This window comes from Schistocerca piceifrons, chromosome 8, assembly GCF_021461385.2.
Source record: "Schistocerca piceifrons isolate TAMUIC-IGC-003096 chromosome 8, iqSchPice1.1, whole genome shotgun sequence".
Lineage (NCBI taxonomy): Eukaryota > Metazoa > Arthropoda > Insecta > Orthoptera > Acrididae > Schistocerca > Schistocerca piceifrons.
In genome coordinates, this window is record NC_060145.1 from 479,529,502 (window position 1) to 479,554,368 (window position 24,867).

Here is a 24,867-nt window from a genome sequence, read left to right on the forward strand (position 1 = left end):
TGAACACTGCAGAGCAACAGGAGGAATGGGCTGACGATGGGGTCACTGAGGTGAAGCAATTAATGCATCATGTTGATGAAAAACTGGGAAAATCAGACTCATTTACACTGATGTTGAGATCGCCGGCTTTGCTGGATCATATTAAGGCTGGGTTTTTAATAAAGCCATGCCATACTTCCTCAACCCTATGAAGTGTTTCATGTGCCAGAAATTCGGGCACACGACTCTCGCGTGTAACAGAGGAGCTACGCGTGGTACAGTGTGGTATGGGCACCGATGCTGATGGAACTACATACACCTTCCCTGGCCTTTATGTCATTTGATCAAGGTCTACATCCAGCTTGGAGCAGAGAGTGTATGGTGTACAAGGAGGAAAATAAAAGGAGGAAAAGAAAATCGAAGAGTTAAAGGTGACTAAACGTGTATATGCGCTGGAGCGAAAATGATGTGCAAATCGCTTCAAACCCAAAGCCCCTCACATCACTCTCGAAGAATCCCTCGACTATGAATGTTTCCACCCAGACGTCACCTGTGGACCCTCATACCAAGAAATGCTTTTGCAAGGACATCTGTGGCAGCGACAGTTCAGATGAATCTGTTGCCGTCTCCACGCACACTCCTACCGTCACCACTGCTTCATTTCCTGCCGTTGCTGTCTCCATCCAAACTCCAACGGTGAACACAACTTCGCTCCTGATATTGCTGTCTTCATGTGAACTCCAACAGTGACCACTGCTCCCTCTCCTGGTGCTGCTGCTACTACGTTGGCAGGGCAAGTGCTACACGTTGGGACGACACAGCATACCTCGGCGTTGTTGAATCTGAAGCAGAAGACTAAGGTTAAGTGAACTAACAAGAAGGCAAAATCGAAGCAGATGGATCGTCAGGTCGAGGAACACTTAGAAGATGACGACACGGCTTCGATGAACCTTTGAGTCTACTCGGTTTTCTACCTTCTGTAGCGGGTTCAAGCAAGAGGAAAACATAAATCCCCCAGACAAATGGCTTCTGTGCTTCAGTGGAACATGAACGAGTACAGAACACAAACGGCGGAGCTGAGACTGTTGGCACAGGAGGAGCCCCTTTGTCTGCGTCTACAGGAAAGGCACTTTAAACATCCCTATGCTCAGGGATACAGTCCTCATCGGAAAGATTACTGCGGTGGAGACAGGGCGGAAGATGGAGAGGCTATCTTTGTGAATGACATGTAATCACTTCTCTCTCCCTCAGTGCACTTATTCAGGTAGTTGTTCTCACGGTACATATTCCATTTGCTCTTACCATCTGTAGTGTGTATCCGTCGTCCAACGAAATTTGGGATACGGTCGGTCTTTCTTAACTGATTTCACAACTCCCTCCACCCTTCCTACTTGTAGGAGATTTTAATGCTCACAATGTGCCATGTGGATCTTCATCAACATGCCCCAGGCGTAGGGTTGTCGAAAGCCTTACTATGTCAGAGGAGTTATGCCTATTTTAATGCTGGTGGTAGTACATACTTTTGGACTATCATGAGGTCTTCTCGGCCATAGCCTTTGCTTTCTGTTCTCCAGCCCTCGTCGATGCTACACACTGGAAAGTGGTCGCTGACTTGGATTCCAGTTGCCACTCCCCTATCTGGATTCACCTCTCAGATAGAGCTGTCCCTGAAAGGAAGCTGAGCGGACTGGAGACTGTTTTTGAACGTCGAGGTAGGGTACAGGACTGGATGGCTCACCACCATGCTACTGATGCGTCCATCCCCAAGTCTTCAAACCGAGCTCGGAGGCGGCATTTCCCATGGTGCAACAATGAGTGTCGCTCCACCGTCAGGGAGCGACGCATGGCCCTGTGACGATTCAAACGTCAACCTTGTTCTATGAACCTCTCAGCTTTCTGAATCGTGAGCGAAAAGGCACGATAGAAAATCAGTGAGAACAAGTCAAGTGTTTCTGGGCTCGATCAATCGTTCCGCTAACTCTTCAAAGGTATGGGAAGCCATAGTAAGGATATATGGCAAATGTTCCAGACGACCTGTAACTGCCGTATTTCGGCAGGGGTATCTACAAGAAGAACGATAGCGAATGCCAAAGCGGATTACTGTGGTTCGATCACTGCCAATGGAAATCGACATCCAGCTTTCCGCCGCCATCGAGCATTGGTGGAGGGAGCTGGTTGAAATTTTAATTCTACCGACACCGAGGATTACAATCGCCCTTTCTCCATGTGAGAGATTTAGTGTACCCTGTCTCGGGTCAAGGATACTGCCCCAGGTAAGGATCGAATCCCATACAGCATGTTACAGCACCAGGACTCATAGGGAATACTCTTGTCCCTTTTTAATGCGACTCGGTTGACCGGGGACTTTCCTGACTCGTGGAGGTTAGTGTCCCTTCCAAAACTAGCGAAAGGCCACATGTTGGCCAATAGTTATCGCAGAATGGCCCTCACTAGATGTATAGGAAAGACACGAGAACACATGGTCAACTGATTTGGGTCCTAGAATGGCTGGACCTACTTAGTCGCTTCCAGTGTGGATTTCGGAGGTATCGTTCAACCTTTGAAAACAACATCCTACTAGACAAGGAGATCCAACAATCTACACATACAGCAGCTTGTAGATGTCTTCTTCGATCTTGAGAAATCGCATTATAGAAGCGACGCATTCTGACAAACAAATCCAGTTCCCTAATCTCACTGCAGTTAAAACAAAGCACTACGTTTAAAGAATTCATTGTGACCCTGTCCTAATTACAACGGTGGTTCCCTAAACGTTACGAGGACACTATCAGTCTTACATCTGTTTTCAGTCTGTTTTCGAAACCGCTCGCCGTTTCAGGTGAAAGCGTGCCACACATGTGCAGATGGAACTGATGGTTTTAATGTCAAACTCCTTTACATTAAAAATTGCCAGAACTTCTGCATTCGTTTCAGAGTTTTCACGTCTCAATAACGAGGCTCCAAACGTGTTGCACTATTTCGATCGACATATTTATGAGAAAGATCTTTTCTAGATTATGAAATTAAATAAGTGATGACTACGTGGCAACTCAAGTGCCATAGTCTGCGGCATTGTCTACATCTGTCCTATGCCGTCGGTTTGTCTTCTACACGCCAAAAATAATTCAATAACATTGAAAATTTCTTTCATTGTCATCTTTGTCGTTCCGAAATGTGGACTGTATAACCAAGTCTTACGTAGTGAGACTGCGCTGCCATTTACATTCGTCACGTTCGCAGTTTTCCCTTCACCGCTCTCCAATCGCTCAGGGAACGTGGCATGATAGTGGTGGAAATATGCAGCAGGCATAAATGACAAGGCACTGGCTGCGAGTTGAAATCTTGGCCGCCCTGACCTACGGCTATTGTTGGGTTTGTTTGTGAGTATCAAAGTATTATTTAGTGATTTATTTATGGCTTATTTGGCCCAGCTACATTACATCTGGCAAGGAACAACACAAAAGATATTGCACAAACATTCACATAAATAATAATAATAATAGTAGTAGTAGTATGACAAGTCTAAGCAGCAGACCAGTATATTGGAGAGATGGCTGTTGTGGCAGAAGGTGGTCATTAACTGCGATTGGAAGTTTTGAAGGAACTTAATTTCTCCTATTTTTTGAGGAATATTGTTCCAAAGTCGGGTTCCTGACACAGAAAATGATTTAGAGAACATGGCAGTGTTATGTGATGGTACAGAGAGGATTTTACATTGTTCAGATTGTAGTGTAAGGGCTGAAGCTAAATAAGAGCGAGGGTAATGGTTGAGAAGACGATAGAGCAAACGTAGCGTATGATAATCTCTACGCTTATCGGCACGCAGCCTTGGTAACGGTTCATAGGCAGAGGTGATAAGGTCGAAATAGCGTGCATCACAACTATATTGCACACAAGCATTCATCGCCATTCTAGCCTCCATCAGCTTTCGTACGGAACTCCCTGGATAGTAGCATCATCATAGTCAAGTCCGAGTGGTATTACCGACTCACCCATCTCCTTTTTAAGTTCTAAAGAAAATACTTTTTTTATATTTCTGTAGTGAACGAAGTGATAATGAGTCTTCATACAAATTAAAGTTTTATTATCAATGCAGTCTAAGTGATTGTCCAGGATTAGCCCAAAGTTCTTTGCAGAAGAGCAAAAGGTTATTCCTGAACCGTTCAGAAGTGAGGGTGGAGAACATTCTCTGAACTGGTAATAAGTCTTTTGTGAGCGACTAAGTTTGCTTTCTCCGCACTCACATAGATAAGGCAAGTAAATCAGCATTCACATGATGGATGGCTGTATTGAACTTGTTGGACTCAGATATAACTGGAGGTCGTGAGTGTGTAGGTGATTCTGCAATAGGAGAGAATGGTTAACACATCATTAATGTATAATGAGAAAACTTATGGTCCCAATACTGATCCTTGTGGAAACTCTGATATGACATCCCCATATTGCGACCTTTTAATTCTGTATATATGTATATATGTAAGGTGTGAGTGAAACCGTTGTACAGCACTAGAAAAAAATATTGACTTGTGAGTTTAGCAATTACAGCATCAAAATCGACAGTGGTGAAAGCATCGCTGAAATCCAAAAAAGTGCATAATTGTAGCTGTTGTTCGTTCATAGATTGTTTCAGTTCGTCAGTCACTATTATAGGAGTGATCGTAATGTTGCGATTTTTCTGGAAACTCGACTGGTATACGTTTACAAGGTTATTTGATGTTAAACCTGTTGGTACACTGTATATTCTAAAACTTTGGATAATGCAGGTAGAATGTAAATGGGTCTGGAGTCGGGAAGTTGTTTGGCAGATTTCTTCTTGGGTAATGGTTTCATGAGTCCCTGCTTCAGGGACGTGTAGTAGAAAAGTAGAGAGGAAAGCTTAGCACAAGATAAGAAAAGTAGAGTAGAGAGTAAAATGTTCAAAACATATTACTGTTAGAAGATATTGAGAGTGTAGTTAAATACGGACTAAAAGCTTAGCAGAAGATGAAGAAAAGATTCAGGACAGTATCAAACAAGGTGCAAGAATGATTTCTTTTAATATCCCTTAGTTCTTAGAACAATGATGCCTATACAGAGCGTTTCACGAGGACGAGTAAATATTTTAGGAAATTGTACTATAGACTAATTCAAACGAAAGATTACATGTAACATGTGGTGCTATTTTTATTGGTTACAGAGATACAGCTGGTTACACAGGAAAGTTTCTTGTTATAGGTTTATTTATGGAATGGCAGTTTTGTTTTTAAGTTCTAAGTAGAGGATTTTTCATCTGTGACTGTGACCTGTTGGCCACTTCTGCTGTATCATTTAAGCATATCATGTGTCTTTAGAATTATGTGTTGGCTGATGTAACACAAGATATGTCACATGTGTGCGAGTTTTCCAGTGGAAACACTGCTTTTAGATAATACAAAACATGATTTCCTTATGGCAAACTACCAGATTTCTCGTAGTTTGATAATTAGAGTGAGGTTGGTGCACTGCCCTACAGTCATACCTCACCTGAACGTGGTGTGTGTGAAGCAGACGAAGTTGTTCAATTGGGTGAACGTACTTGTAGTCCTTCAACAACCACACACAGAACTGCTAGAGATACCAGTGTTCCACATACAACCTTAGAGAGGAACTTAAAGGACGATTAGGATTCTGTCAGTGCCTAGTTGTAAATCATTGAGGAGTCTCATGAATACTGCTAACTAATGAGGCTAGTGTGGTGTGCATACTGTAAGACCTTCGGTACACACACCATCAGATTATATGACTTGTCGCTCTAACGAAGTATGCGAGTGTCAGCAACATGTCTCGTGGTCTTATCATGGCGTGTTTATCTTCTGCCGTTAGGTCAGACGATAGAAATGCCACTTGCACGCTTAGAAAAACGTAGATGTTACGTAACTTGTTTCTGGATGCTGTTTACAATTGACAATCTGAAGTTCCTTTGGTCTTGGTACGTTAATCATATTCTCACATATCTCTGATACTTGACAAAATGTCTGCCTCATGATGACTAGGTGTTGTGTGATGTCCTTAGGTTAGTTAGGATTAAGTAGTTCTAAGTTCTAGGAGACTGATGACCATAGGTGTTAAGTCCCATAGTGCTCAGAGCCATTTGAACCATTTTTTGAACTTGACAAAGTGTCTATACATTTATCTTCATGGCAATGTACAGGAATATGATAATCTTATTAGGCGCAGACCGAAACTTGACTATAGACTGGTACAGACTAATGCAGACTGGTACAGATTGGTGCAGACAAATGCAGACTGACCAATCAGAGGTCTGTACACTCGTTATAATACCTTGTGCGTTCACGTATCACTGTGCGAGTGTGATCCGCGAGGAGAAAACATTCTACGTTACCAGCAATCTCATTGGCTGCGTTACATATTAATACACAGATCACCGGAAGCAGAATTTGGTCCGTCTCTAAGGCAGCGCCATCTCGTAGTTCATTAACGGACGAGCGCTGCGCCTGCGCTGTTGTGCTTAGCGGGGCGCGCTCTAGTGGGAAAGTTGTGTAAGCGCTGACTACGCGGAACTATGTACACAACAGCTAGTTTCACTCCTGACGCTATCAATAACACCCATAACTCACTTAGATAGATTGATGTACACCGAGATGGCAAAAGCCATGGGATAGTGATATACTCATTTATAGAAGTTGGTAGTATCGCATACACAAGGTACGAAAGTGCAGTGCATTGGCGGAGCTGTTTTTTGTACTCAGGTGATTCATGTGGAAAGGTTTCCGGGGCGATTATGGCAGCACGACGGCAAGTGACGGACTTTGAACCTGGAGTGGCAGTTGGAGCTAGACGCATGGGACATTGCATTTCGGAAATCGTTAGGAATTCAATACTCCGAGATCCACAGCGTCAAGTGTATACCGAGAATACCAAATTTCAAGGATTGTCCCACACCACTCCCAGCACAATGGCCGACGGCCTTCACTTAACGATCCTGAGCGGCGGCGTTTGCATAGAGTTGACAGTGCTAAGAGACGAGCAACGTGGCCTGAGGTAACCGCAGAAGTCAGTGTGCGACGTACGACGTACGTGTGCGTTAGGAGTGCCTATGCTAACAGAACGACATCGCCTGCAGCGCCTCTCCTGGGCTGGTGACTACACAGTTGGACCCGAGACGACTGGAAAATCGTGACCTGGTCTATTGACTCCCGATCTCAGCTGGTGAGAGATGACGGCTGGGTTCAAGTGTGAAGAAGACCCCGCGAAGCCATGGACCCAAGTTGTCATCAAGACACTGTGCGAGCTGGTGATAGATCCATAATAGTGGGCTGTGTTTACATGGAATTGACTGGGTGCTCTGGACCTGCTGAACAGATAACTGACTGGAAATGGTTATGTTTGGCTACTTGTACACCATTTGCAGTCATTCATAGGCTTCCAGTTTCCCATACAAGGCTGGAATTTTCGTGGATAACTACGTGCCATTTCACCAGGTAAAAATTGTTCCCGATTTGTTTGAAGAACGTTCTGGCCATCTCGAGCGAATGATTTGGCCACCCAGATCGTCGGACATGTCCCAATTATGGGGCACAATCGAGATGTCAGTTCGTGCACACTTGGGTAGTTATGGACGACTATATAGGCAGCACGGCTGAGTATTTCTGCAGGGTACTTCCAACAACTGTTGATCCATCCGACGTCGAGTTACTGCACTACGCGAGGAAAAGGACATCCGACCGATATCTGGCGGTATGCCATGACTCGTAACGCACTCGTAACGCACGTAACGCATTCGTAACGCACATCTATTGTCTGACGTAACCCACGAGGCTTTTTCGACATATTCATTGGGTTCCAAAATTAAAACAACAAACCGCTATTTCCCAGTGTGGTGTCTAGCTCACGATATAATCATACAAACTGCCAACAGGAGTCCGTACGATCGTGTCCTGCACGGATGATGGGATTCTGGTCAATGGACAACTACGCCAACAATGATGTGAGGGCATCTATGTTTGCCCTGTACGCCCACATCCACAACCACTGTGCACACAGTCACAGACAGTGCTGTACGGCACAAAGAAGACGCTTACGAGGTTCCCTACGGCGGAGGGCCATGGGAAGAATGGAAGCAGGACAGTAGCAAAATGATGTACTCCGATGGCTTAATGTTAATTGTTCTGTTGTTTTTCTGATGTGGCGACAGTTTTTAGAGATCGAAACTGTATCCCCAAGACCGAGCGGGGCCGACCACGAGTAACATCAGAGAGAAAGAACCGTTATGTGGTTGTAAAAAGCGTCGCTACTGCCTTAGTACTGTACGGCAACAGGCATTTGAGCTCACAGCATCCACTGGACGTGTTGAAGCGAAGCAGGCGGTGTACAGAAGGCTTCGGCAGTGGCCTTTATTCTCAGAGACCTGCTGTATGTGTACCTCTGACTCGTCTTCACAGAAGGGAACGTCTAGAGTGGAGCCGTCACTACGCCACATGGACTGTCGGACAGGGGCCAACGTTCTTCTCACAAATGAATCCCGATTGGTCTGGACAGTGACTCTCAACGATGGAGGGAACGTGGAGCACGATTTCTGGAACCAATCATTATAGAAAGAGACCGATATCGGGGATGATCCTTAATTGTGTGGGCGGTGATTATGTTGACCACTTAACCTCCTCTTCATGAAGCTCTATGTTTAAATCGACAAGGTTTAACAGCTGTCAGATATCGTGACGAGATTTAGGACTTCATGTACTGTCGTTGTGCAGTGCTGCAGACCCAGACTTCGTATTGATGAAGGATATGTTGAACCTCATAGAGCACGGGTGGACGATGTTTTTTTGAAAACGGAATATATTGCACGCGGGACTTAGCCTGCACGCTTCCCTGATTTGAATCCCATAGAGCACGGGTTGCATCACGTCAGCATCTACCAACCACTCTCAAAGACTTGCGAGCAGCTACACAAAAAGAAGCTGAATTATTGTCTCAACAAGAGACATCACATCAGTCACAGAATGCCCTGTCTGCACTGCTGCCAGAAGCGGTCCCACACCATACTGAGCGCATTAACCAGTTGTCGGAATGTGTGTGTAAATCCGCTGGGTTGGATTAAAACGAAGAACATTTTTGTCCACCGTTATGCATTTTTTATATTCTTCCTGCTTTAATTTCACCTGATTTACTGTTTGTGGCAACCTAGCTAAATTTCGATTTGTTACTTTAATTTTGGACACCAGTGTACTATAGAGAGCACTTTGCTTTAAGTTTGTTGTGTGATATGACAGGCAATCGGTTAATTCGGCCTGCTGTGTTACCGTGTCGTCTTACAGGGCGCCGTAATCCGGAAGTCCTCAAAAACGAGTTCTCATGTTTATCGGGGAAGGCGTTTCTGGCTACAAGAATCGGCATGTTCTTGCAGCCTAACAGGCCTCTACACGTTTTCGTTGTCAGCTAATGAATAAATCCAACATTCCTCATAAGATGTATTTGAAAAAATGGTAACGTTTCTTGACTGCCAAGGTCCTCGGACCTTACCCTTTCATATCAGTGTCTGTTAGGATGATTGAAAGGCGAAGTTTGCGAAGAAAATTTAAAGGCGACAAACGAACTTATGATTCGGATTATGAATACTGCTCCTTGATAAAAGACGTCAGGCGACGCCAGAAGAGCTACACATTGACAAGAGAGTGCAGTAATTCATTGAAGTTGGAAGAGTGAATTTACAAAAGTCAACTTGCAGCTTAATCATTTGCATAACACCTTCCGTGTGCGATATCACATGTTGATACCACCCTACTGGAGTCTCAAAGTTGGCAAGTGCAACGCAAGTTTACGTCAGATGCCGCTAGGGATCATGCAGTAACTGGTGGACCCAATGGTGCACGCACACTGAACCACTCCTCCAATGGCTCCGTACGATAAGCGCCCCCCAATATACAATGGCCAGCAGCAGCCACGCAGCCCACTCACACTCGGAGCGACTTTGCTACTTGACGCTAGACAGACGCGGCCTAGTCGCGACTCCGACACCACCTTTTGTTCAAAAATGTCTCTGAGCACTTTGGGACTTAACTGCTGAGGTCATCAGTCCCCTAGAACTTAGAACCACTTAAACCTAACTAACTTAAGGACATCATACACATCCATGCCCGAGTCAGGATTCGAACCTGCGACTGTAGCGGTCGCACGGTTCCAGACTGTAGCGCCTAGAAGCGCTCAGCCACCCGGCCGGCCCCACCTTTTATGCTTTGGTTCGTAGTACCTCTTACTTGTTGACATTGAAAGCTAGACTCTATTTTGTGCTGCATTATTTGTAATGAGTCTTTGCACACTTGGAGATAGACAAGTTAAGTAAATCTCATATTTACTGTGTTAACTCGTTTAATGATTGTGTAAGGTGGCAACGGCCTTGCACCTTACATGAGTCCATTTAACCTGACACTATAGGTTTTGTTGGAGTAATACTTTAAATTACGGTGTAGGAAATCTATGTGGAAAGGCATCGGCACGCGAGAATTCCGCGATTTGGTAATTATAAGATTTTGTGGAAAGGCAGTACGCGGGACGGAGCTCGGCAACGTCCTCACCTAGCCGCCGAAGGCCACAGCCTTACGGTATGATTGGTGAACTAGGGAATTCTGTAATCCGGTTAGAGAGGCCACAGCGGTCGCCCTCTGAGGGACGTGCGGCGGCAGGTGTTCAAGTGTTTACCAAAACAGAGCAGTGGATAGCTGGACGGACTTTCCTGAGCGTGCTCTCGCCTATGTCCCACTAATTGTACACCTTCGAGTAGCTCAAGTGGGGCAGGCCAGGAATTGCAAATAACAAACATTCAATGCAAGAATCTGTGGTCGCTACGACGGGAAATCTTGCCGGGAAAATCTCTAGTGGTCTCTTGGGAGAAAATTTCCAGTAAACGTGTTATTGCCCACACCTGTGGCCCTACCCAGAGGGCGAGGGCGGAGTTTACTCGTGAAATTTTGTAGAAATAAAAGAACTGTGGAAAAGAGTTCTATTCTCAGGCTGTACATTGGTGAGAAAATATGGGTGAAGAGCGATCTTACTGGACTCTCGGTAGAGGCCTTCCGTTCTGGGCTCTCGTGCTGAGAGGACGTTAGCCAAGTCGTCTCCCCTCTTGGTCTTTCGTTCTGAGTGGACGTTAGCCGCGCCAACTCATTGCTGGCGTAAACATTGTCGCAATTAGGGAAGTTTACGGACAGCAGTCTGGTGTTCGAATAGGGTAGGATTGTAATTTCCGAGACGCCACACGCAGATCGCGCGACTTCACCGGCGCCGTCGGAGACCGGCGCTACAACAGGAATGTTACGGTCAGATCGTTCCCGCTTCAGCCTGTGTTAGGAGTAACGTTAAATAGTGGGCTCAATTGCAATTGCTGTTTCCACAGAGGTTTCACAGTACTTTGGAGTGGTATAAGAGTTTTGGACCGATTTTAACACAGTTACTGCAAATGCAGGTTAGGAGGATAACATGTAAATTGTTCATTATGTTTTATTCCGCATTTATCTGAAGGTTATAATAAAATTATTGTGATTCAGTAGAGCCTTTTCTTTCAGTAGTTGATCCTGAATTCACCATTTTGCTTTATTTTATTTTGTGTATGTGTTTGATGTCATTGAACACCCTAAGTGTTCGTAATCGTTTATGTTCGGAAGTAAAAATAGGTGTGATTTATCGTCAAAACTAGCACCGCAGATTAATTAGGGGTGACAGGGCCACATTTAAATCTAGCGTTATCCATTTTTGCGTATAGTTCCACTCCCAATTTCTCTGTAAGTTATTTGTCAGGGGCGAACACATGCAAAAGTGGGACAAGCAACGGGTGGGGTGTTACAATTATTCTGCTCCTGTCTAGCTTTTGTACTACGACGGTTGCCACATAACTTTGTAGCCCACCAATGCTTACCGTTGTGTAGGAAGTCGTACACAACTCTACGACACTATGAGTATTCGAAAGTTCCTGGCAGATCAAAACTGTGGGCCGGACCGAGACTCGAACTCGGGACCTTTGCCTTTCGCGGGCAAGTGCTCTACCATCTGAGCTACCCAAGCACGACTCACGCCCCGTCCTCCAAACTTCACAGGAGTGCTAGTTCTGCAAGGTTCACAGGAGAGCTTCTGTGAAGTTAAGTAGGAGACGAGGTACTGGCGGAAGTAAAGCTGTGAGGACGGGGCGTGAGTCGTGCTCGGGTAGCTCGGTTGGTAGAACACTTGCCCGCGAAAGGCAAATGTCCCGAGTTCGAGTCTCGGCCGGGCCCACAGTTTTAATCTGCCAGGAAGTTTCATATCAGCGCAGACTCCGCTGCAGAGTGAAAATCTAATTCTGGACTGTGAGTATTCCTTTGGGTTATATTCTGACGGCTGTACCTCTGTAACCAGTAACAGTGGAACACATGTTATATGGAACGTTTTCGTTTATTAGTCTGCGCTACAACCTCCTAAGATGCTTACTATTCCTCGTGAAACGTTGACAGTATCGGCGCGGCACTCACACTGCCCTGGGGTCCACGACGCCGGCGCCCACGGGCACGGTGTGGCCCATCGCCTCCAGCGCCACCAGAGTCTGCAGCTCCGCCAGCCGCTGGTCCGACAGCCGCTTCCACCTGAGCACACAAACAGACGCCAGCGCTACATAGCTTGCTGCCCGTCTGTGGCGACCGCGTACTGCACAAGAGCAACGTGTCCACATATCCTACCAGCAATTAGAGACAAAAAACAAATAAAACCGATTTAATGCAATTTATATCCTGACATGCATTTCTGGTTTCTTTATGTAGATAATTTTCCTTAATATATACACTACTGGCCATTAAAATTGCTACACCAAGAAGAAATGTAGATGATAAACAAGTATTCATTGGACAAATATATTATACTAGAACTGACATGTGATTACGTTTTCACGCAATTTGGGTGCATAGATCCTGAGAAATCAGTACCCAGAACAACCACCTCTGGCCGTAATAACGGCCTGGGCATTGAATCAAACAGAGCTTGCATGGCGTGTACAGGTACAGCTGCCCATGCACCTTCAACACCATACCACAGTTCATCAAGAGTAGTAACTGGCGTATTGTGACGAGCCAGTTGCTCGGCCACCATTGACCAGACGTTTTCAGTTGGTGAGAGATCTGGAGAATGTGCTCGCCAGGGCAGCAGTCGAATATTTTATCAAGAAAGACCGGTACAGGACCTGCAACATGCGGTCGTGCATTACCCTGCTGAAATGTAGGGTTTGTCAAGGATCGAATGAAGGGTAGGGTCACGGGTCGTAACACATCTGAAATGTAGCATCCACTGTCCAAAGCGCCGTCAATGCGAACAAGAGGTGACCGATACGTGTAACTAATGGCACCCCATACTATCAGCTGTGTGATACGCCAGTATGGCGATGACGAATACACGCTTCCAATGTGCGTTCACCGCAGTGTCGCCAAACACGGATGCGACCATCATGATGCTGTAAACAGAAGCTGGATTCATCCTAAAACATGACGTTTTGCCATTCGTGCACCCAGGTTCGTCGTTAAGTACACCATCGCAGGTTCTCCTGTTTGTGATGCAGCGTCAAGGGTAACCGCAGCCACGGTCTCCGAGCTGATAGTCCATGCTGCTGCAAACGTCGTCGAACTGTTCGTGCAGATGGTTGTTGTCTTGCAAACGTCCCTATCTGCTGACTCATGGATCGAGAAGTGGCTGCACGATCCGTTACAGCCATGCGGATAAGATGCCTGTCTTCTCGACTGCTAGTGATACGAGGCCGTTGGGATCCAGCACGGCGTTCCGTATTACCCTCTACATCTACATCTACATCTACATCCGTACTCCGCAAGCCACCTGACGGTGTGTGGCGGAGGGTACCGTGAGTACCTCTATCGGTTCTCCCTTCTATTCCAGTCTCGTTCGTGGAAAGAAGGATTGTCGGTATGCTGCGCATGCGGAGCTGGTTAACATCACAGCCCCGGAAATTTTATGAGACAGCCATTTACCTCCTTGTGTCACAGTGGACTTCAGGACTTCACACATTCAAGCCGTAAAAGCTGGAGTCTCATGAAAAAGCTGGGAGGAGCCAACCACAGGAAGCCAGTATCCACCCAAACAAAATCAGCAAGAAACTCAGGGATAACGCCAAGATAACAGTGACTCCTGAGCAAAAAAAAAAAAAAAAAAGAAAAAAGAAATCCCAGATGGTTGTGGCACTACAGGAATGTGAAGAAAAAGCCGCCATGTTCACGGCAGCAGTCCAAGAAGAAGCGGTGAAGATGGCACTCCAACACACATGGGCAGGGAAGGCACTGGACCAGACAACATCCTCCCTGAATTTTTGAAAAATCTTGGACCAAAAGCGCTGAAATGGCTATGCAAACTATTCACGAGAATAATGGAAACCTGCGAAATCCCCAGAGAATGGAAAACAGCCAAAATCATTGCCATACTTAAACCAGGGAAGAATGGAACTGACGCAAGGTACTTCAGGCCGATCTCATTACTGTGTATAACCTACAAACTGTTTGAAAGGATACTGTGGGAAAGACTTAAACCAGTACTGGAGGAATAACTATCAGTGGAGCAAGCAGGATTTAGACAAGGAAGAAGCTGCTGCGACTAGGTGCTGGCACTTACCACACACAATGAACGAGGCTTTCAGGAAAAAGAGGAAACAGGGATAGTCCTCATTGACCTGACATCAGCGTACGACACTGTATGGCTATATGGTCTCATGTTAAAACTTTCAAAGATAGTCAAATTCAAAACAACGTTGAAGCTCATGAACAACATGCTGAGCGAAAAGAAGTTCAGGGTCAAATTATATGGTGAAACCAGCAAGTGCCATACAGTCATGCATCTAAACAACAAGGAAGCGAGAAGGGAACTGCGCCTAGTTATAAATGGTAAAGCTGTCAGCCACGAGGATTTCCCAAAATATATCGGTATTAAGCTAGATCGCAGCATGACTTTCAGCCAACACCTAACTGATACTGCCCAAAAGCTAAAGACAAGAAATAACTTGCGCCACAGACTGGCAGGCACCACTTGGCGTTGTGATGCTGCCACTCTGCGAACTGCTGCACTGTCACTGGTGTACAGCGCTGCAGAATACTGTGCCCCAGTCTGGAGCAGAATCCCGCACGCCAAAAAAGTGGATGTACAACTACATGCCACTCTGAGAACCGTCACCGGCACTCGCAGGCCAACCCCCGTTGAGTGGCTTCCGGTGCTGGCAAACATCGCTCCTGCTTCTATACGTAGAGAGAAAGCAACCCAGGGCACAGTAGAAAAAATTGAAGCAAACCCAAGCCTACCCATACATGCCGACATGGGAGGACCCACGAGACTTAAGTCCAGGAAACCTATCGTCTGGAGCAGAACATTGGGCATAGAGGGTCTCGATGCTGAATGGAAGAATGCATGGCAGGGTCTGAGAAGAGGCGTCGTGGCAAACCATCACCTAATCCACGACCCAACCAAAAGGGTTGGAGGCTTCAATCTCAACAGGAAACACTGGTCGGCTCTAAACAGGTTTCGCACTGGAGTTGGACGATGCAGACAGCAAACAACCAAATGGGGCTATACAGACGATTCGTGTTGTGACTGTGGCGAGGTACAAACAATGGACCATCTTCTGGTTTGTAACATTCATGGTTTCAGATACGGCTCTCTGATGTCGCTCCAAACGTTAACGGACAATGCCAGAAAATGGCTCCATAATCTTAATGTTACTGTGTAATTAATTGTCTTCAATTTATGTGATTTTTGTCCCATTTAATGTAATAATGTATTTTCCCTCACATAATTGTAATGTAATAACTCATATAATTTGTTTCCACATCGTAAGTTCCAAACGTTTATTGTGATTTATATTAATCTTATCTGTTCTTTGTAAAATGTATCTGGCAGATCGAACGAGAACTAAATAAATAACAGTGGGACTAGTGTCTCAACAGCCAGAGTCAGCCTTATACTAGACTGTGAAGTAGCGGCTCCGGTCTCGTAAACTGACAAACGGCCGGGAGAGCGATGTGCTGACCACATGCTTCTCCATATCCGCATCTAGTGACGCCTGTGGGCTGCGGAAGAAACGGCGGCCGGTCGGTACGGTTGAGCCTTCCAAGGCCTGTTCCGAGTTTAGTTTTTTCTCTGAATAATACTAGACATTTTGCAAGGTTGCATTACTCAGTCATCTTCATCTACAACACGAGATGCCGTTGTGGTTCGCCATGATGCGACTGAATTCTAAAACTATACCTTGTGTTGAGGGATACAGTCTAAAGATTTCTCAATGTCATCCCTTTTGTTGTTATATGCAGGCAGTAAAGATAAGGTGACTTTCTCTGAAGAGGGTTCCAAAGTTTGTACAGCTCATCGTATTATGAGAACCCTATTCAGGTGTCTACGAACGACTTTACCGTACAAATCAACGCACGCTCAAGCAGACTATTTTATAGAATGTGGGCCATCGGGAACTGTAGTCGATAAATTAATCCACTTTCATTTGAAGAAAAGCTATCATTTTCTGAGGAATGCTTCACCAGTTCAGCTACGTCATCCACTGTATACTATCTTTGCTCCTTCTTTAACTTCCTGCTAACAATCCCGAGATCCCTATCATTCGGCATCAACGAGTAACCTCTAATTAGAAAAAAATTTAATTTCATTGAATCATACGATCTCACACAGTGCCGTCATCATCCTAACCAGAGTATTATTTTTGTTCTGTATAACATTTTTACATTCTTGCGTATCAAATTTTGGATGCACCAGTGCAACATCGCACACACATTATTTGAACTCTTTCCTCTCTTACCTTCATCCCGTCATCCCGTCATTCCGTTATCCCCTGATGTGTGGTTAAGCACAGCAGAAACTTCCACGTAAATTATCTGAAATAGTAGATGTCTTCAACAGGAATGTGAGGTAAAGAGATGTTGACCATGGCATCAATTTAAAAAAGTGGAATTCTCTTTCCGGATGAGAATGTGAAAAGAGTGATCGTCGCCAAACTTCTAGTGCATAAGCGCAGCGCCAAAAAGTTTTAGACTTCCAACATTTTAACTATATATGACGGCAGTATCTGTTCCCGAAAGAACAGTTACCGTGGATGACCATGCAGCTTTGCTAGAAATAAATGATAATTAAATGAACACCCTAGCTGCGAGCAGGCGTCGATGTACTTCATTCGGGACATGTTGAAAATGTGTACCCCGACCGGGACTCGAACCCGGGATCTCCTGCTTACATGGCAGTACATCAACGCCTGTTTGCAGCTAGGGTGTTCATTTAATTATCATTTATTTCCAGCAAAGCTGCATGGTCATCCACGGTAACTGTTCTTTCGGGAACAGATACTGCCGTCATATAAAGTTAAAATATGGCTTCCCGGCCATTGACCTTCTTGTGCGAACGCACACGCTATGGCTTGGAAGGAAAGAGGCGTTGGTAGGTCTCTGGAGGGAGTTGGGACCCCATCTACACACACACAAGTCTTCTAATTCTCGTAAATTTCTGGGAGGGGAGCGGCGAGCAACGACTCGGGGGGGGGGGGGGGGGGGGGAGGCACCAAATCAACTGGAACAACTCGCCACTGTGTTTCTCGAACCACACCATCACACTCTTCAACCAGTGTACGATACTCCTTGGCCGTCATGGTGTCTTGCACGAGCTCCACTGCAGCCATGGATGCCCACGTGAATTTTTCTCAGATCGTAATGGATTCGCCGCCAGCTTGTCTCCGTCCTGTAGTACAGGTATCAAGGAGCCTTCCACATTCTACAGGGTGAAAAGTATTTAAACCGACAAACTCTGGGAGGTTGTAGGAGACATCAAAACAAATATTTTTCCCTAATGTCACATTTTCCTATGAGGTGTATTTAAACCGGTAGAGGAAGATTTCTCTGGCGGCAAATTAATTAAACCAACAAACACTTTTCCATTTTTTTATCACCAAGAGACAACACATTAACACAACCCAATTTCAGTTACAGTAGATTTTCAAAAATGTCTCCATTGACACGTAAACAAAGGTTACACCGTCGGATCATGTTCTGTCTGACACGGGCAAAAACCCCAGGAGTATCCTGAATTGTTTCTGCTGCTGCTACAAGATCATCTTCTGGTGCAACAGGAGTTGCGTAAACAAGGTTGCGCATCTCTCCCCACACAAAAAAAGGCTAGATGGGACATATCTGGGGATCGAGCTGTCCATGGTACAGGACCACCTCTGCCAATCCACGTTTCTGGCAACCGCCGGTCCAGGAATCGACGCACACGACGACTGAAATGTGGCGGCGCCCCGTCATGTTGGAACCACATGCGTTGTCTTGTAGAGAGCGGGACGTCTTCCAGCAACTCTGGCAATGCTCTGTCGAATAAATTGTAATAGTGTCTGCCATTTAATGGTCTAGGTAGCAGATACGGCCCAATTAAACAGTCCCCAACAACACCGATCCACACATTAACGAAGAACCGCACTTGAGCGCTAGTAATTGTGGCATGTGGGTTATCCTCACTCCAAACATGCGACTTGTGCATGTTGAAGTCTCCATCACGCACGAACGTTGCTTCATCGGCAAACAACACAGAGGATGGAAATGTAGGATGCATTTCACACTGTTCCAGGTACCACTCCGAAAACTGTGCTCTGGGTGGATAATCAACTTGTTTCAGGTTGTGGACACACTGTAAGTGAAATGGACGTAACAATTGCTCTCGAAGGACTGTTCTTACATTCGTCTGATTCGTCCCCATGTTACGTGCAATTGCACGAGTGCTGATTGAAGGATCCCGCTCCACATGCTGCAAGCACATGCTGCAAGCAGCGTTCTTACCAAGCGACGGCGTCCCTGTCCAGGTAATCTGCTAAATGACCCGGTCTCACTCAGACGGTGGTACACAGCAGCAAATTTCGTATGATGCGGGATACGGCGATTAGGATATTATTGTTGACAAACCCGCTGTGCAGCTCGTCCGTTGTGGTGCGCTACTTAGTACGCACGAACCAGGTGTATCGCTCCATTAGTAAACAGAGAGAATGCACTACTACATTGGTGGACAGCAGTTGCCTACAACTGAAGAGTGTAATACGCCCTCTAACAACTGAAGAGCGTAATACGGCCTCCACCGGTTTAAGTAATCCTCATAGGAAAAAATGACATTAGGGAAAAATATTTGTTTTGATGTCCCCTACAATGTCCCAGAGTTTATCGGTTTAAATACTTTTCACCCTGTACACACGGACAGCACACCCACTGACACTGCATACATCGTAGGTGTGTCTGACTAGCAGTCATTGCTCGACAGGTGACGCTGCTATTGTCTGGACGGTTTTACGTCAATAGTACGTCGGAGGCCATAATGTTCTGGCTGATCAACGTATTTTTATCTAGAATAGTCTTAGCTATCACGCTTCTCAACGTAATCTAAAGTTAATCTGGCTATCTGCAAATGAAATTAAATGTAGAGAATACTTATCAATAATACTCAGACTGGCTTTGTCACAATCACACAATGGCTAACTGTTGCATATCGAAAACTAAACGACGTTAGAAAACGGCTCTACTGAATTTATATGAAACTTTTGTAGATGGAAACTGTTTCTAATTTTCTCTCAGATATTCGTTTAGACCCTACAGTTGTTTCCTACCTCGCAACGGATAGTTGGACTCTACTCTATCTGCGTATTGCAAAAGTATTAAGTGCGTAATCCTTTTAATGCTGCACGAGTAACTTGTACAAACATGTCCTATAATCTTTTCTCAACACTGCTATACGCCACAAAAATTATTTTTAAGCACGATATTAAATAACGCAAGATTTACTCTATGCTTTCCTAATGGAAATATTTTTGACTAACAGTGGAAGTAGAAAGGTAATTTGGATGCTGAACACATGACTGATAATTCACCCTGGATACCAAGTAGTAGATACTGATAAACAACTATGACAGCCAAAGAATACGCATCACTCATGTATTCGGGTGTGCAAAGATGCTTACAGTGGCAAACATACCAAACAAACTGAATACTTTGAAATATATCGAAAACTACACATCGGATTAAAAAAGTTATAATTCCAATTTGTTTGTCTCGGATGCGATATGCAACGATACCACACTCGACCTGTGCGTGGGTGATGGGGCCCAACTTTGAAATCTTCACTGGAAAACCCCGTTTATTATTACGATTCTACATGAAAATCTGCACCCGTCTTGTCTGAAGCATTTCCTTCGTTTCGCCGCATTTGGCGCTGTAATCGGAGGAGTAGAAATGGGCACTCAATCATACTTTCCGACCTGCTACTCAATGACCACTGAATATCCAGTGGCACGTGGGACACCACCTCTATGCTGCGACGGTAGGACAGACCAGTTTTTCATATCTTCTAACTGCAAACCCCATTCGCAATTCTGTATTACTCCAATATATCGAACAGGGGACCACTCGTCACGCCACGGTGGCCGTGTAGACAACTACGACTATCATAACAGGCAGTACACTGCGACCGGAGCTCACGTATCGTGCAGACGTAGCGACCCTAAACATTACAGTACTTGCCCAGTTTTTACTGCCTCCACACCTACTTATCATTTTGAGACAGACGTGCAAGTGGATGATAAATGTTACAATCACAGAAGAAAAAATTGAAATAATGCTGATTTATGGAGGATGTAGGAGAAATGTTGAGACTTTTGTTGCCTTGTATGCCGAGTGCTTTCCAGAGAAAGCTCTCTCTCGTTGGTTTTTTTAAGTGAACGCCTTTATGACTGATGGCAGCGTACACACCTGCAAAAGGAAACGAAGCAAACGGTCTACAGGAGAAGCTAATGAAATAGCTGTACTAGCGGCAGTGTAGCAGAACACACGGATAAACGCCCGGCAACTACACCGTGATTCCGGTATGTTCGTAGATAGTGTTGTCACACTATTGCATCGTCATAAGTATCATCCAACCCACGTGTTACTGCATAAAGAAATACATGACGCCGATTTCCATAACTGGGTAGTGTTTTGTGAATGAGCACGTCTACAAGTGCAAAAGAGCCCCACTTTCTTTGCTGAGGTACTATTTTCCAATGAGTCTACATTCACAAACCATGGTAGTGTTAACCAGCGTAAGATGCATTACTGAAGTGTAGACAATCCCCACTGCTTACGGCAAGTTGACCATCTATGTCTTTGGTGGGTTAATGTATGGTGTGTCATCATGCGGAACAAACTCAATGGACCGTCTTTTATAGACGGCAGGTTGAATAGACGCAGATATCGATTGTTTTTGGAACAGGAACCACCGGTACCACTGCAGGACATCAGAAACGCGTGTGCTGACATTTCCGTAGATATGCTTCTCTCCTGCGATGGTCATTTGAAAAGCGGATCACTAAGTATACTGAAGTTGGCGGTGCTATTTTTGAACAATTACTGTAGTTGGAAAAGCAGAGTAGCTTCCGCCTCGAGCCACGACCACAGTGCTACGTCGAGTAGTCCCCTTTTCGATATGTCTGAGGAATACAGCGTTGCGAATGGGATTTCCGGTTAAGAAATAATGGCCTGTTCTACCTACGTAGGGTGGAGATAAAGCCTCACGTCCCATTGGATATTCGAGGGTCATTGAGTAGCATGTTGTAAATTACGATTGAGTGCCCATTTCTGTTCCTCCGATTACAGTGCCATCCGTGACGAAACGAAGAAAATGCTTGAGACAAAACGTATGTAGATTCTGCAGTAGAATCGTAATCTGCAATAAAAAACGAGGGTCCCATTGTATATTTCAAAGTTTCCCCGAGCCTCGGATACACGGGATGGGATGAAGTCGGCGGGGGTCGAGAATGGTATCATTGGCTGTCCACCTCCGACTTTAAACATATTGGAATTATAACTTCTTTTCATCTGCTGCGTGGCTTTTGAGATATTTCTGTGTCTTCAATTAAAGTGAACACCCTGTGTTCATCTTTTAAAGTTAGCTGCAAATGTAATGCATTGCGAATACATAGAAAGAAGGATCCTTTATTGTATGATTATATAATAGAGGAACAAACACTGGTAGCAGTTACTTCTGTAAAATATCTGGGAGTATGCGTGCGGAACGATTTGAAGTGGAATGATCATATAAAATTAATTGTTGAAAAGGCGGGTACCAGATTGAGGTTCATTGGGAGAGTCCTTAGAAAATGTAGTCCATCAACAAAGGAGGTGGCTTACAAAACACTCGTTCGACCTATACTTGAGTATTGCTCGTCAGTGTGGGATCCGTACCAGATCGGGTTGACGGAGGTGATAGAGAAGGTCCAAAGAAGAGCGGCGCGTTTCGTCACAGGGTTATTTGGTAACCGTGATATCGTTACGGAGATGATTAGCAAACTCAAGTGGCAGACTCTGCAACAGAGGCGCTCTGCATCGCGGTGTAGCTTGCTCGCCAGGTTTCGACAGGATGCGTTTCTGGATGAGGTATGGAATATATTGCTTCCCCCTACTTATACCTCCCGAGGAGATCACGAATGTAAAATTAGAGAGATTCGAGCGCGCACGGAGGCTTTCAGACAGTCGTTCTTCCCGCGAACCATACGCGACTGGAACAGAAACGGGAGGTAATGACAGTGGCACGTAAAGTGCCCTCCGCCACAGACCGATGGGTGGCTTGCGGAGTATAAATGTAGATGTAGATGTAGATACTTGTTTTCTGTGCCGATCTCGTGATCACTTTTCGTTGGCTGTGCACTCTCAAGTAAGTTAAGAGGAATCCACGTATGGCATTGCCAGATGTTTTTACTTTCATCTCTTGTCTTTCAGTGTTTTATTGAGTTGTAAAAGGCGTGAAAGGCTATTACACCACTTCGATGTGTAACCGTCCGCTTCGAAGTGTACCCGTACTTTTTCAGATACGCTTTGCTAGATATGTTTCTGCGTCTGCTATTATGCTGTGTGTAGTTATTCACATTGAAAGCTCTGGTCTCCGTTCTAGAAGACTCTGGTCTAACACGTCGCAGACTGATTCCCTACCTGCAGTAAATGCAAAACTGAAGGCGCTGCCAGACCTGTGATATCGTGCAAACAGGTTTCTTTTATGCGCCGTTTCCGACTTATTTAGCATTGGAATTAGGCAATAAGGTCGTTGCGTGCACAAATTCATACACTCACACGTGCGCGTAACACATCTAATGGTCTGTGAGTTACCACAATGCACATTACCAGCTAAAATATGCCTTTTTTTGAAAATGATAAATTTAAGCTAGTTGAGCGAAAGATACGTTTGTTCGATTTGAGGAAAGCGAACGAAGAACATGTCTGACGACACTGTTTCCGGCAGGCTGCAGCAACTTGCACGTAAGGCGACCTGATTCGCTGACTTCGATGCTAAATAACTCGGTAACGGCGTAATTTATCGAATTTTTTCTTATTATTACTCACAAGGTAACATCCCCATCGCACTCCCCTCAGATTTAGTTATAAGTTGGCACAGTGGATAGGCCTTGAAAAACTGAACACAGATCAATCGAGAAAACAGGAAGAAGTTGTGTGGAACTATGAAAAAATAAGCAAAATATACAAACTGGGTCGTCCATGCGTAAGATAGACAACATTAAGGGTAATGTAAGAGAGGAGCGCCGTGGTCCCGTGGTTAGCGTGAACAGCTGCGGAACGAGAGGTCCTTGGTTCAAATCTGCCCTCGACTGAAAATTTTATCTTTTTATTTTCGGTTTATGTGAAAAACTCTTATGTTTTCATCACTTTTTTTGGAGTGATTATTACATCCACAAGAAAACCTAAATCGGGCAAGGTAGAAGAATCTTTTCACCCATTCGCCTAGTGTACAAGTTAGGTGGATCGAGAACATATTCCTGTCATGTGACGCACATGCTGTCACCAGTGTCGTATACAAAATATCAGACGTGTTTTCCTGTGGAGGAATCGGTTGACTTATGACCTTGCGATCAAATGTTTTCGGTTCCCATTGGAGAGGCACGTCCTTTCGTCAACTAATCACACGGTTTTGCGGTGCGGTCGCAAATCACAGACACTAAACTTATTACAGTGAACAGAGACGTCAATGAACGAACGGACAGATCATAACTAAAGAATGCAAAATTTTCAGTCGAGGGCAGATTTGAACCAAGGACCTCTCGTTCCGCAGCTGCTCACGCTAACCACGGGACCATGGCACTCATATCCTGACATCCTCCTTAATGTTGCCTATCTTACACATGGACGACCCAGTTTGTATATTTTTGCTTATTTTTTCATAGTTCCACACAACTTCTTCCTGTTTTCTCGATTGATCTGTGTTCAGTTTTTCAAGGCCTATCCACTGTGCCAACTTATAACTAAATCTGAGGGGGGTACGATGGGGATGTTGACCTGTCAGCACTGAGCTTTTTAGATAGTTCCCGACCGCCCTGCGTACACAGTGTATGGTGAGCGCCTGATGACCCAGCAACACGCCACGCAGCACTGCCCGGCAGGTTGCCGCCATACCGACGCGGCTACATTTCTCTGCGACATCCCGTGCAATGGCGTTTATCTTAAGGCATGTGGATTTCCTGATGACAATATTTGTGGATTTTGGGAATTAATGTAGCCAGATAGGTGAAACCAAGCCTCATAAGTCAAAAAGGTTCGTTCTAAAACACCATGTCGGTTTATAAATCCCTGAAACCATGAACGACACCCAATTCCCTTCGCATGGTCCATACAGCGTGACTTTTGCACAGCAGTAATTTTATACGGACACAGCCCTAGGTCTTTGGTTACGGCATTCTGTGCTGGGGTACGGCAGCCTTTAGGCTTTTGCGATAATCTTCTCACTAATTATGATGGACTCTGCAACGTTACGTTCGAAATATCGTGAAACTTCCGTTCTGTTGAACTTGTGACCCTACCAGTTCGTGGTGCATCATGAACTGAACCTTTTGTC

The 24,867-nt window shown here is 45.1% G+C and overlaps 1 long non-coding RNA gene across 1 annotated transcript in view; it reads right to left on the reverse strand.

Annotated features, from left to right (window-relative positions):
- Positions 1-24,867, reverse strand: part of LOC124711206 — a 47,507-nt gene that overhangs the window by 17,144 nt on the left and 5,496 nt on the right. Inside the window, exon 2 of the long non-coding RNA XR_007005443.1 lies at positions 12,456-12,566. This is a non-coding gene — a long non-coding RNA (uncharacterized LOC124711206). The remainder of the gene's footprint in view (positions 1-12,455; positions 12,567-24,867) is intronic.